At 38.4% G+C, this 13,386-nt stretch overlaps 1 protein-coding gene and 1 pseudogene across 1 annotated transcript in view; both read left to right on the top strand.

Moving 5' to 3' along the window:
- LOC146060116 (putative ATP-dependent RNA helicase DDX60) overlaps positions 1-13,386 on the top strand; it is a 370,150-nt gene that overhangs the window by 352,528 nt on the left and 4,236 nt on the right. The gene's annotated exons all lie outside the window — the stretch shown is intronic.
- On the top strand, positions 11,373-11,491 carry LOC146036027 (5S ribosomal RNA; annotated as a pseudogene).

The raw sequence follows: 13,386 nt of genomic DNA, 5'->3' as shown, positions 1-13,386 counted from the left end.
TTATTGGCTCTGTAGCTGTACCGCGAAAAAGTATAAAAATCAGTAATAATTATCCCTTTAATGGTATAGAATCTCTCAAATTGATTACTATGTGAAAATGGTCATTGGGTACCATATAACCACTCAGTATTTATCATATATTGTGGAGTGAGCTGGATCCAGTTATGGGTTAAATTGCCCTTTTAAATGAACACATCTCCTCAGTATATGGATGAATATTCGCCTGATAGTATTTTCCCTGATGGATATATAGCACCTTTAATTAGCAGTATAAATACCTGCAATTTCTCACTAAGACTTATTGTATATATAAGTATGTGCCATTTGTCAGGGTTGAATGTTGGAAACTGAGGGGATGGTCCTCGTTTAATAATGACTGATCTCCACACTCCACTAGAAATCAGTGGTTATTGGGATTAATATTATAATACAGTAGGAGGTAGATTGTTAGTACATCCTCTATCGATCAAGAATGATTAGAGGGAAATATCTTTATTATAATATCAAATCGATACAATATGTATCAGAGCATCCACATAGTAATATCCTCTGGTGAACATGTAGCAATAGTTTGGCAGTATAAATACCTGCAGTTTTTCACTGGACATTAATTCTACAGTCATATATGCTACTCATCAGGGTTAGGTGTTAGGAATGAGAGGAGTATCTAATTATAACTGATTATTATTATACATGTTTAAACCATCCATCTACTTTTTATCTAGTCAGTTTTAGCAATTATAATTAGCGGTATAAGTACCCGCATTTGCTGGCTGACAGTAGGGTTTGTAGTCAGGTATACCAATTACCAGATAGGTGGATGTAGATGGTAATAGTATCAATTCTGTGTGTGTTATATTCACAGTTTATCACAGAAGATTTCTGGCCATGTATTGGTAACTGTAATTAGCGGTACGAACATCCGCAATTTTTTCAGACCAGATGGTATGGATTAAGATACTATTATATTCAACATGTACTGTTAGTGATTCATCACAAAAAGAACATGCTAATCATGTTTATTATATCACATTAGTAGATTAATTTTACCATGCCTATGTAGTGATCGTGCACTGTGGTTTAATGATTTCCAATAAAATGGCTGTGCTATCCTGATCGATTGGTTATTGTCAGGAGTGTCACACAGTCCACAAATATAGCCCTTTCACAAGATAAATATCGAGCAGTAATGTTTAATATGGTCACACTGTTTGTGACTCATTAGGGGTCATTTACCACATTGTGCTAAATTGTATCCATTTGCTGCATTTTGGATCGCTCACAAATTATCTGCTATGTAGCATAAGCGCTTCCTTCTAATACAGGCTAGTACACATATAATTGAGGCATGAGCGCAATTTGTTCAGAACTACACAGATAATCCCGTAATAGTTTTAATTACCGGCGGGCCACGTGTAGTAAACCCGCTGTTTGCACGTAGTGTAGTCTGTGTAGTATTAACAGGCGCTTCCCCCTAATACAGGCTGGTACATATATAATTAAAACATGAAAGCAATATGTTCAGAACTACACAGATAATCCCATAATGGTTTTAATTGGCGGCGGGCCACGTGTAGTGAACCCGCTATTTGCACATAGTGTAGTCTGTGTAATATTAGCAGGCGCGGTACAGCGCAGATATCCTTTTATTCACAGCTTGTGCTGTAACACATTACTAAGGCGGACAGACTCTAACAGGGTGGGTCGGTCACATACAATATCAGTGCCGTATCCCCCCTGTGTATTCTCCTAACGTACGTTTCGCAAACGCTTACTCATAGGACCAACCCGACTGACGGGCTGGAAGGGGTTTTTATTAGCAAAAGCCACCAATCAATTGGCTTTTTCTCTGAGTGACATGTTTGTTATCCAATGGTGGTTTAGCTATATTACTCGATCTCCCATTAGATGAATGGTCTGTCTACAATTGATGATTGACAGGATTATCAGCCTATGATGTTCTTTTTCATTCTTGCTGACTGTTAATCAAACATGTACATTGGCAACAATTATCCATTAAATTATATAATTGATTTTAAATGACCACGATGTGACTTATTTTCTATCATAATCAAGTGCTGAATATTATGGATTTTAGTTATTTATTTATATATATTTAAATATAAAAATATATCAAAGAGCACCTACATTTTCTATTATTATTTATTGTCTTTATTAATTATTTTATATTTTTATATTTATTATTTGTTATTTATTATTTATTTTTCATTTTTCTTATGGATTATAATTGTTGGGAATGTTTATCTCTTTTTTATGAGATTATTGAACATATTGAGAATAGAACAATCTTAAAATTATGTCAATATCATATGGATATTGTCAAGTTTGTCACAATTGGATGTTTTTGTATTTTTATGTGTCTAATTTCTCCTAAACATATTCCAATAGGTATTATCATAGTAGGTGGTATATAAGGCTGTTTTTTAATTTTATTAAGGTGAAATACATTAGTGGTTTAATAATGACAGTGTTTAAATAATTAAATGTGCACAGGTGAGTAATCAAACTATATGAACATGATCCATAAATATTGACCATGTCTATGTTATTTAGGAATAAGTCCGTGAGTGATCAAATAATATCTATGTAATCCACAGATAGTGAATTATGATTGAACTGTGCAGAGTAATAATAGACAAATCATGTATGTCAGTTGTGTCGTCCTATAAAGGGAATGCTAAAAAGTGTTATAATGTGACCAAATTAAAATCAAAACAAAAAAAGTGATTAACAGGTGAAGAATTATATATATAAGTGACAATGGTGCCTGGGATAATAATTATTGTTATTAAAATATATAATGTATTTTTACCACCACTTAATTTTCTATAAGTGTATTGTTATTGAAAAGAGATCTGAATTGCCGATTTGTGTTGTATTGTTATATTATAAAGATAGCACATCGAAGGTCCTTTATATAGTTGGTCTGTTGCCAGTAGTACATGTGAGATTCTGTAAGTACATGAGTTCAAGATTTTTGGAGAATGAGATTGAATATTCATAGGAAGGCACCGTAGTTAATATGTTCATTCATCCCCGAGGGTTGTAATCCTCCCAGGATGAATGTCCAGTAACTCTCTCTTTTTAGTAGTTCTTGATTAATATTGCCTCCTCTTATTCCTAGATGGATTTGTTCAATCCCAAAGGCTCTCAATATTTGGGGATCGGCCTGGTGATAATCATGAAAGTGTTTGGCCACTGTCGTTAGTTGTTTGGACTTGCTGATGTCCGTTTTGGAGTTCCTCACCGTACCGACATGTTCCAGGATCCTCTGCTTTAGGGGTCTAGTGGTCATACCGACATATCGTCGATTACAAGGGCACAAAATACAGTATACCACTCCTGTGGACTTACAGTTAATGTAGTCTTTTATTGGGTGGATTTTGTTGTACTTGTCTGTAATTTCCGTGGTCTTAATCATGTGGTGACATGCCTTGCATCCACCACATTTGTATGACCCTTGTACTGTGGTTTTCTTATTCCTGGAATGTAAGAAGTGGCTGTGGACAATCTTATCTTTTAGATTGGAGGATCTTCTCCAACTGATGTTGGCTCTTGTGCCCAAGTTTTTGGCCAAGTCAGGATCTATATTCAAGATATTCCAATGCTTGTTGATTATATCCTGAATCTCTTCCCATTCAGAACAGAAATCTCCCACCAGTCTGATGACTTCCGATTCTGATTGTTTATTCTTGTTATTGTATAGGAGGGAATTCCTATCTTTCCGGTTGGCTTCATATTTGGCTCGTTTGACTGCTCTCTTGCTATACCCCCTGGTAATTAGCCTGGTTGTTAATTCTTCAGCTCTGATGTTAAACTGGGTAGGATTTGAGCAGTTCCTTTTCAACCTGAGAAATTCACCATATGGAATACCTCTCAGAACTGGTGGGAAGTGGGCACTTGATCTGTGTAGAACACTATTAGTAGCAGTCTTTTTCCTGTATAGGTCAGTTTGAATATGTCCACTTGGATCCCTTTGAATTTTAAGATCCAAGAAGGTTACTTCCTTTTCGCTCGTTTCATAGGTTAGTTTCAAATTCATGTCATTATCATTTAAAATGTTAATGAATTCAATGAATCGAGCTACTGGGCCATCCCACACAATCAACAAGTCGTCTATGTAGCGTAGCCACATTAGGACATGTTGGGTGTACTGTTCGTGTTCTTCACAGAATACCATGGTCTCCTCCCACCATCCCAGATACATGTTTGCATAAGTGGGGGCACAAGCTGCCCCCATAGCTGTGCCCCGCACTTGTAAGTAGAATTTGTCATTGAAGACAAAGACATTTTTATTCAGTACAAAGGTCATTAGTTCCACCAGGAAATCTGCATATGATGAGTTGGTTTCATTTCTCAAAAAATGTCTTAGGGCTTTTATACCATTTAGATGTTTAATACTGGTGTATAGCGATTCAACGTCGCAAGTTATTAAAAGTACACCGTCATCTATGTGGATCTCATCCAATTTCCTTAAGACATCACTGGTGTCTTGTACATAAGATGGTACGCTGGTGGCATATTTCCGCAAGTGTGTATCTAGGTATTTGCTGGCTTGTTCAGTAAGGCAGCCATTCCCAGATATTATGGGACGGCCTGGAGGGGTGCTCTCATTCTTATGAATCTTCGGCAACATATAAAATGTTGGTATCTTAGGGTCTTCAGTTGCCAAAAATTGAAGTTCTGTTTTTGTAATTGTACCTTGGTCATGAGCATTCTGGATAATACGATTGTATTGTCTCTTGTAATCCTGCATTGGGTTAAACAATAAACATGTATAACATGTATGGTCCATCAGTTGGTTCATGGCTTCCTTAATATATTATATATATATTAAGGAAGCCATGAACCAACTGATGGACCATACATGTTATACATGTTTATTGTTTAACCCAATGCAGGATTACAAGAGACAATACAATCGTATTATCCAGAATGCTCATGACCAAGGTACAATTACAAAAACAGAACTTCAATTTTTGGCAACTGAAGACCCTAAGATACCAACATTTTATATGTTGCCGAAGATTCATAAGAATGAGAGCACCCCTCCAGGCCGTCCCATAATATCTGGGAATGGCTGCCTTACTGAACAAGCCAGCAAATACCTAGATACACACTTGCGGAAATATGCCACCAGCGTACCATCTTATGTACAAGACACCAGTGATGTCTTAAGGAAATTGGATGAGATCCACATAGATGACGGTGTACTTTTAATAACTTGCGACGTTGAATCGCTATACACCAGTATTAAACATCTAAATGGTATAAAAGCCCTAAGACATTTTTTGAGAAATGAAACCAACTCATCATATGCAGATTTCCTGGTGGAACTAATGACCTTTGTACTGAATAAAAATGTCTTTGTCTTCAATGACAAATTCTACTTACAAGTGCGGGGCACAGCTATGGGGGCAGCTTGTGCCCCCACTTATGCAAACATGTATCTGGGATGGTGGGAGGAGACCATGGTATTCTGTGAAGAACACGAACAGTACACCCAACATGTCCTAATGTGGCTACGCTACATAGACGACTTGTTGATTGTGTGGGATGGCCCAGTAGCTCGATTCATTGAATTCATTAACATTTTAAATGATAATGACATGAATTTGAAACTAACCTATGAAACGAGCGAAAAGGAAGTAACCTTCTTGGATCTTAAAATTCAAAGGGATCCAAGTGGACATATTCAAACTGACCTATACAGGAAAAAGACTGCTACTAATAGTGTTCTACACAGATCAAGTGCCCACTTCCCACCAGTTCTGAGAGGTATTCCATATGGTGAATTTCTCAGGTTGAAAAGGAACTGCTCAAATCCTACCCAGTTTAACATCAGAGCTGAAGAATTAACAACCAGGCTAATTACCAGGGGGTATAGCAAGAGAGCAGTCAAACGAGCCAAATATGAAGCCAACCGGAAAGATAGGAATTCCCTCCTATACAATAACAAGAATAAACAATCAGAATCGGAAGTCATCAGACTGGTGGGAGATTTCTGTTCTGAATGGGAAGAGATTCAGGATATAATCAACAAGCATTGGAATATCTTGAATATAGATCCTGACTTGGCCAAAAACTTGGGCACAAGAGCCAACATCAGTTGGAGAAGATCCTCCAATCTAAAAGATAAGATTGTCCACAGCCACTTCTTACATTCCAGGAATAAGAAAACCACAGTACAAGGGTCATACAAATGTGGTGGATGCAAGGCATGTCACCACATGATTAAGACCACGGAAATTACAGACAAGTACAACAAAATCCACCCAATAAAAGACTACATTAACTGTAAGTCCACAGGAGTGGTATACTGTATTTTGTGCCCTTGTAATCGACGATATGTCGGTATGACCACTAGACCCCTAAAGCAGAGGATCCTGGAACATGTCGGTACGGTGAGGAACTCCAAAACGGACATCAGCAAGTCCAAACAACTAACGACAGTGGCCAAACACTTTCATGATTATCACCAGGCCGATCCCCAAATATTGAGAGCCTTTGGGATTGAACAAATCCATCTAGGAATAAGAGGAGGCAATATTAATCAAGAACTACTAAAAAGAGAGAGTTACTGGACATTCATCCTGGGAGGATTACAACCCTCGGGGATGAATGAACATATTAACTACGGTGCCTTCCTATGAATATTCAATCTCATTCTCCAAAAATCTTGAACTCATGTACTTACAGAATCTCACATGTACTACTGGCAACAGACCAACTATATAAAGGACCTTCGATGTGCTATCTTTATAATATAACAATACAACACAAATCGGCAATTCAGATCTCTTTTCAATAACAATACACTTATAGAAAATTAAGTGGTGGTAAAAATACATTATATATTTTAATAACAATAATTATTATCCCAGGCACCATTGTCACTTATATATATAATTCTTCACCTGTTAATCACTTTTTTTGTTTTGATTTTAATTTGGTCACATTATAACACTTTTTAGCATTCCCTTTATAGGACGACACAACTGACATACATGATTTGTCTATTATTACTCTGCACAGTTCAATCATAATTCACTATCTGTGGATTACATAGATATTATTTGATCACTCACGGACTTATTCCTAAATAACATAGACATGGTCAATATTTATGGATCATGTTCATATAGTTTGATTACTCACCTGTGCACATTTAATTATTTAAACACTGTCATTATTAAACCACTAATGTATTTCACCTTAATAAAATTAAAAAACAGCCTTATATACCACCTACTATGATAATACCTATTGGAATATGTTTAGGAGAAATTAGACACATAAAAATACAAAAACATCCAATTGTGACAAACTTGACAATATCCATATGATATTGACATAATTTTAAGATTGTTCTATTCTCAATATGTTCAATAATCTCATAAAAAAGAGATAAACATTCCCAACAATTATAATCCATAAGAAAAATGAAAAATAAATAATAAATAACAAATAATAAATATAAAAATATAAAATAATTAATAAAGACAATAAATAATAATAGAAAATGTAGGTGCTCTTTGATATATTTTTATATTTAAATATATATAAATAAATAACTAAAATCCATAATATTCAGCACTTGATTATGATAGAAAATAAGTCACATCGTGGTCATTTAAAATCAATTATATAATTTAATGGATAATTGTTGCCAATGTACATGTTTGATAAACAGTCAGCAAGAATGAAAAAGAACATCATAGGCTGATAATCCTGTCAATCATCAATTGTAGACAGACCATTCATCTAATGGGAGATCGAGTAATATAGCTAAACCACCATTGGATAACAAACATGTCACTCAGAGAAAAAGCCAATTGATTGGTGGCTTTTGCTAATAAAAACCCCTTCCAGCCCGTCAGTCGGGTTGGTCCTATGAGTAAGCGTTTGCGAAACGTACGTTAGGAGAATACACAGGGGGGATACGGCACTGATATTGTATGTGACCGACCCACCCTGTTAGAGTCTGTCCGCCTTAGTAATGTGTTACAGCACAAGCTGTGAATAAAAGGATATCTGCGCTGTACCGCGCCTGCTAATATTACACAGACTACACTATGTGCAAATAGCGGGTTCACTACACGTGGCCCGCCGCCAATTAAAACCATTATGGGATTATCTGTGTAGTTCTGAACATATTGCTTTCATGTTTTAATTATATATGTACCAGCCTGTATTAGGGGGAAGCGCCTGTTAATACTACACAGACTACACTACGTGCAAACAGCGGGTTTACTACACGTGGCCCGCCGGTAATTAAAACTATTACGGGATTATCTGTGTAGTTCTGAACAAATTGCGCTCATGCCTCAATTATATGTGTACTAGCCTGTATTAGAAGGAAGCGCTTATGCTACATAGCAGATAATTTGTGAGCGATCCAAAATGCAGCAAATGGATACAATTTAGCACAATGTGGTAAATGACCCCTAATGAGTCACAAACAGTGTGACCATATTAAACATTACTGCTCGATATTTATCTTGTGAAAGGGCTATATTTGTGGACTGTGTGACACTCCTGACAATAACCAATCGATCAGGATAGCACAGCCATTTTATTGGAAATCATTAAACCACAGTGCACGATCACTACATAGGCATGGTAAAATTAATCTACTAATGTGATATAATAAACATGATTAGCATGTTCTTTTTGTGATGAATCACTAACAGTACATGTTGAATATAATAGTATCTTAATCCATACCATCTGGTCTGAAAAAATTGCGGATGTTCGTACCGCTAATTACAGTTACCAATACATGGCCAGAAATCTTCTGTGATAAACTGTGAATATAACACACACAGAATTGATACTATTACCATCTACATCCACCTATCTGGTAATTGGTATACCTGACTACAAACCCTACTGTCAGCCAGCAAATGCGGGTACTTATACCGCTAATTATAATTGCTAAAACTGACTAGATAAAAAGTAGATGGATGGTTTAAACATGTATAATAATAATCAGTTATAATTAGATACTCCTCTCATTCCTAACACCTAACCCTGATGAGTAGCATATATGACTGTAGAATTAATGTCCAGTGAAAAACTGCAGGTATTTATACTGCCAAACTATTGCTACATGTTCACCAGAGGATATTACTATGTGGATGCTCTGATACATATTGTATCGATTTGATATTATAATAAAGATATTTCCCTCTAATCATTCTTGATCGATAGAGGATGTACTAACAATCTACCTCCTACTGTATTATAATATTAATCCCAATAACCACTGATTTCTAGTGGAGTGTGGAGATCAGTCATTATTAAACGAGGACCATCCCCTCAGTTTCCAACATTCAACCCTGACAAATGGCACATACTTATATATACAATAAGTCTTAGTGAGAAATTGCAGGTATTTATACTGCTAATTAAAGGTGCTATATATCCATCAGGGAAAATACTATCAGGCGAATATTCATCCATATACTGAGGAGATGTGTTCATTTAAAAGGGCAATTTAACCCATAACTGGATCCAGCTCACTCCACAATATATGATAAATACTGAGTGGTTATATGGTACCCAATGACCATTTTCACATAGTAATCAATTTGAGAGATTCTATACCATTAAAGGGATAATTATTACTGATTTTTATACTTTTTCGCGGTACAGCTACAGAGCCAATAAGTCATTTGACCAAAAGACCTAAGACACATTGAAGACGGACAGCTCTATTTTAATTATTTTGATCACTTGAATGCACCTTTTTTTCACTTTATTTTTAATATTTCGCAGTTCTTAACAGTAGAATAAATAAAAGTTAAGTTTTAACATTTTCTTGGGACACTTAACACAATATATGGAATATATGCTGATGAAATTTGCATATGTCAGCCCAGAGTGCCCCTTGTAGGAATTCTTGTTTCTTTCGTTTTCTGTACATTTATACCAATTCCTGGGAAGCACCTCCCTATATATTAATACCCGAATTTTGGATGATAGAATTAATAGGGTGACTGACTAAAACCTATGCGATTGTGCGGATTAAACTTCCTTGCTCTCTAATAAACTTTTAAACCCTGTCGGAACATAGTCCAGGCCTGTTTTACCCTAATAGAGCAATAGCTCAATCAGCAACGCTCCCGTCTCTTAAGTAGTGTAATTTCTCCACAGGATAACCTTCGGTATTCCTGGTCATTGGAAGTTGGAACATTGCACTGTCACATATAGAGCTGGTTGTGGTGTGTACGCACAATACAATCCAGTGTGGGATCTGACTATGTAGTCGGATTTACATTCGGATCACATGCATGTAACATGCAGATCGCACATTTGAGATAATTTGACTTAGTATTCCTCCAGGCCTCCAGGCCTCTAGTAGCCTTGCACCCCAGCGGGGTAGCATTTTTGGGAGATGCAGCTGTGGAGGTGCAGTACGAACTGTGTAATGGTTAACATTACTACCTCACGGCACTATATTCATAACACACTGGATATGCCCAATCTCGTTTGAGATCACATGGGAACACCAGCTGTTGTAGATAACATGGGCTCCATTCAAACAATGCCATTACCCTAACTGTGTGGAGTTTATGTATATTCTCCCCGTAATTGCGTGGGATTACTCCAGGTACTCCCGTTTTCTCCCACAAACATTTCGGTTTGTCATTTCTTATGGTTCTCCTTTAAGTTATGTTAGCGGAGTAACACTGGCTGTAGCTTTTATAAATAAAAGCTAATATGGTCTTGACTATGCATCCCTATCAGGGACGCAATCTCACTTTGGTAGAAGTTTTACTGGTTGCCAATGTTGACGGCCTTGTTCATTTCAGCGCCACCATATGCTATATACCAATATGTTGCCTCTTAATCTGTACGACCTATTGTATAGGGGTACATGAATGCATATGTTTATGCTTGTAGGCATTTGTGTATGTACATGTGTATATATATATATATATATATATATATACATGTACATACACAATATATATATATGTGGATATATATATAGCGGTGCTAGGTCAGCATTCTCGCTTCTTACATTCAAACAGCGGTTCGATATAGTTTCCTGTTTGTTTGTTTTCTAATATATCTACATACACATACATTATAACCAAAACTGATCCTTTTGGTAAATCCGTGTTTTATACACGCAACAGTACATATTAAGGCATAGACTGGATAATGCTATTATGGAAAAAATGCTTCTGTCTTGAAACCTAAGTGAAAAAGACAGTCCTGTGGGATTTCTGCAAGGTAGAACCTTGGTTTCTAGGTCACCCTGTGCAGGTCCAGTCGGGTGATGCAAAAAGGGTGGTTTGTTATCAACCACTAGGGTGACACTCTGAGTGGGCCGGCTATGAGCCTACGGCCACACCACCCTGAACACGCCTGATCTCGTCTGATCTTGGAAGCCAAGCAGGGTCAGGCCTGGTTAGTACTTGGATGGGATACCGTCTGGGAATACCAGGTGCTGTAGGATTAGGCCTCCCGCTTCTTCCAATGGGTGCAGCACAAGATCCCGGCCTTGTTGGCAAAACTATACCGGCAGATGGACCCTCCCTTCGGAGGTGTTCCTGTGGTTGGTAGGCCATTGGGGTGGACCAATGGTGGATTGATGGCTTTGCGTCACATTTACCAGGTCACCCTGTATGTGTCCAGGTCTCGAGACCCTGCAGGTTACAGAGTCCACGGTCTGTTATGTCAGTCCAGTGGCTATTCGTTCGGAGGTAGGCTTTTCCCCATTTTTGCTCCTCCTCAAAGTAATTTGTACATTAAAAGTGGAGGTGGGGGCACCTTAATCCAGGAGAATCTGGTTCTCGGATCTGTGAACCCTGTTAGGGGTCTCTCTTATCTGTCTGCCTCTGGGGCCAGAACTGCTCACAGGGTTGTTAAGACAACCTTATTAAGAGCCACGGGATTGAATTCAATCCCAGAATTTACCGTTTGTCTAGGGTTTTGTCCTTTCGGTAGAAGTAGTGGGGGCTGGCCTCCGCCTGTTTTCTTTAAAGGAACAGGGCTCGGCTCTCTCCTTTGTATTCCACAGCTTATGAGCTTTGTGGTACGATCTCCGCTCATTCTGGCAGGGGGTCCTGCAGATTCAACCTCTGGTTGTTACAAACATGGTGGTTTGATAAAATCTTTCTCTGATTTTTTAGGCCCTTTAGGGCTCTTTACAGGCTAACTGGGACAACGGTTTTCCTGTTGACCGTTGCTGCTGGGTGTCTGCCCGGCAGGCTCTGTCAGGTCAATCGCCTTTCATAGTCTTTCATTCTCATAGAACGGATTCTTTGAAACATTACTTTACACCTCACAAGGTGGTTCCTGAATTTCAGGTCATCCAGGAGATAGTGATCCCTGCCCTTTGTAGGCCAGCGGTCTCTCCTAGGCAGCAATCAACTGGAGATGGTCTGTGCTTTGCACGCTGTAATACTTTGGCCATCTGACTCTCTCTTTATCCACTAGAGAATTCATAAGAGGGGCTGGTCTGCTACCATGCAGACTATTGCCAGCCGATATCTGCGGTCGTTTATCAAGCAGGATTCCTTGTTCACCTCACTCCCTGTTCTTGCAGGGGTACGGGCTCATTCCACTACATCTGTGGGTGTGTTTCGGGCTTTTACAGGTGGTGCAACGGAAGAGCAACTTGGCAAGGCGGCAACTTGGTCGTCTGCCAGCGATTTCTTACGCTTTTTTGCGTTTGTTATGTTTGCCTCTCAGAACTCGGCATTCGGCCAGAATATACTGGCCGCGGCACAGGCGCGTCCCCACCCTTAGGTGGCTGCTTTAGGACATCCCAATGTAATCCCTCTGGCCCCTGACGTCTGCCGCAGAAGAAACTGAGATTTATGTCTTACCTGTTAAATCTCTTTCTTCGAGGACGTCAGGGGCCACAGGGATCCCTCCCTGCCGCGCCTGCTTCATGGGATTGAAGTTCATAGTTCCTCCTTTGAGTGAACTTAGTTAAAAGTTCCTTTGTTGAGGTACTTATACATGTCACAGTTATGGTTCCTCTGTTGAGCAACCACACACACATATATTGGTTGAATGTGTTACTGTATGGGTTTCTCTTCCTTCTATCTTGTCTTCTGCCTGGCTTTGGGAAAAACTGAAAGTAAGCTAGCATAGGAGGCGGGGTAGAGGAGGGAGGAGCCAGGGCTGTCTCTGGGCAGTCCAGAAGTTTTATCCTTTCTGGTGCTGGAAAGGTCGTGACCTCACTCTCTACCCAATGTAATCCCTGTGGCCCCTGACGTCCTCGAAGAAAGAGATTTAACAGGTAAGACATAAATCTCAGTATTCCCATATGTGACAAAGTTCAGGTGTCCAAATTCTTTACACCAGTGATAGAAGTTCTTTGAGATATACACTCCTGCTTCT

This window comes from Crinia signifera, chromosome 1 (assembly GCF_055691185.1).
Source record: "Crinia signifera chromosome 1, ASM5569118v1, whole genome shotgun sequence".
Classification (NCBI taxonomy): domain Eukaryota; kingdom Metazoa; phylum Chordata; class Amphibia; order Anura; family Myobatrachidae; genus Crinia; species Crinia signifera.
This window is presented reverse-complemented; position numbering and strand designations above follow the sequence as displayed.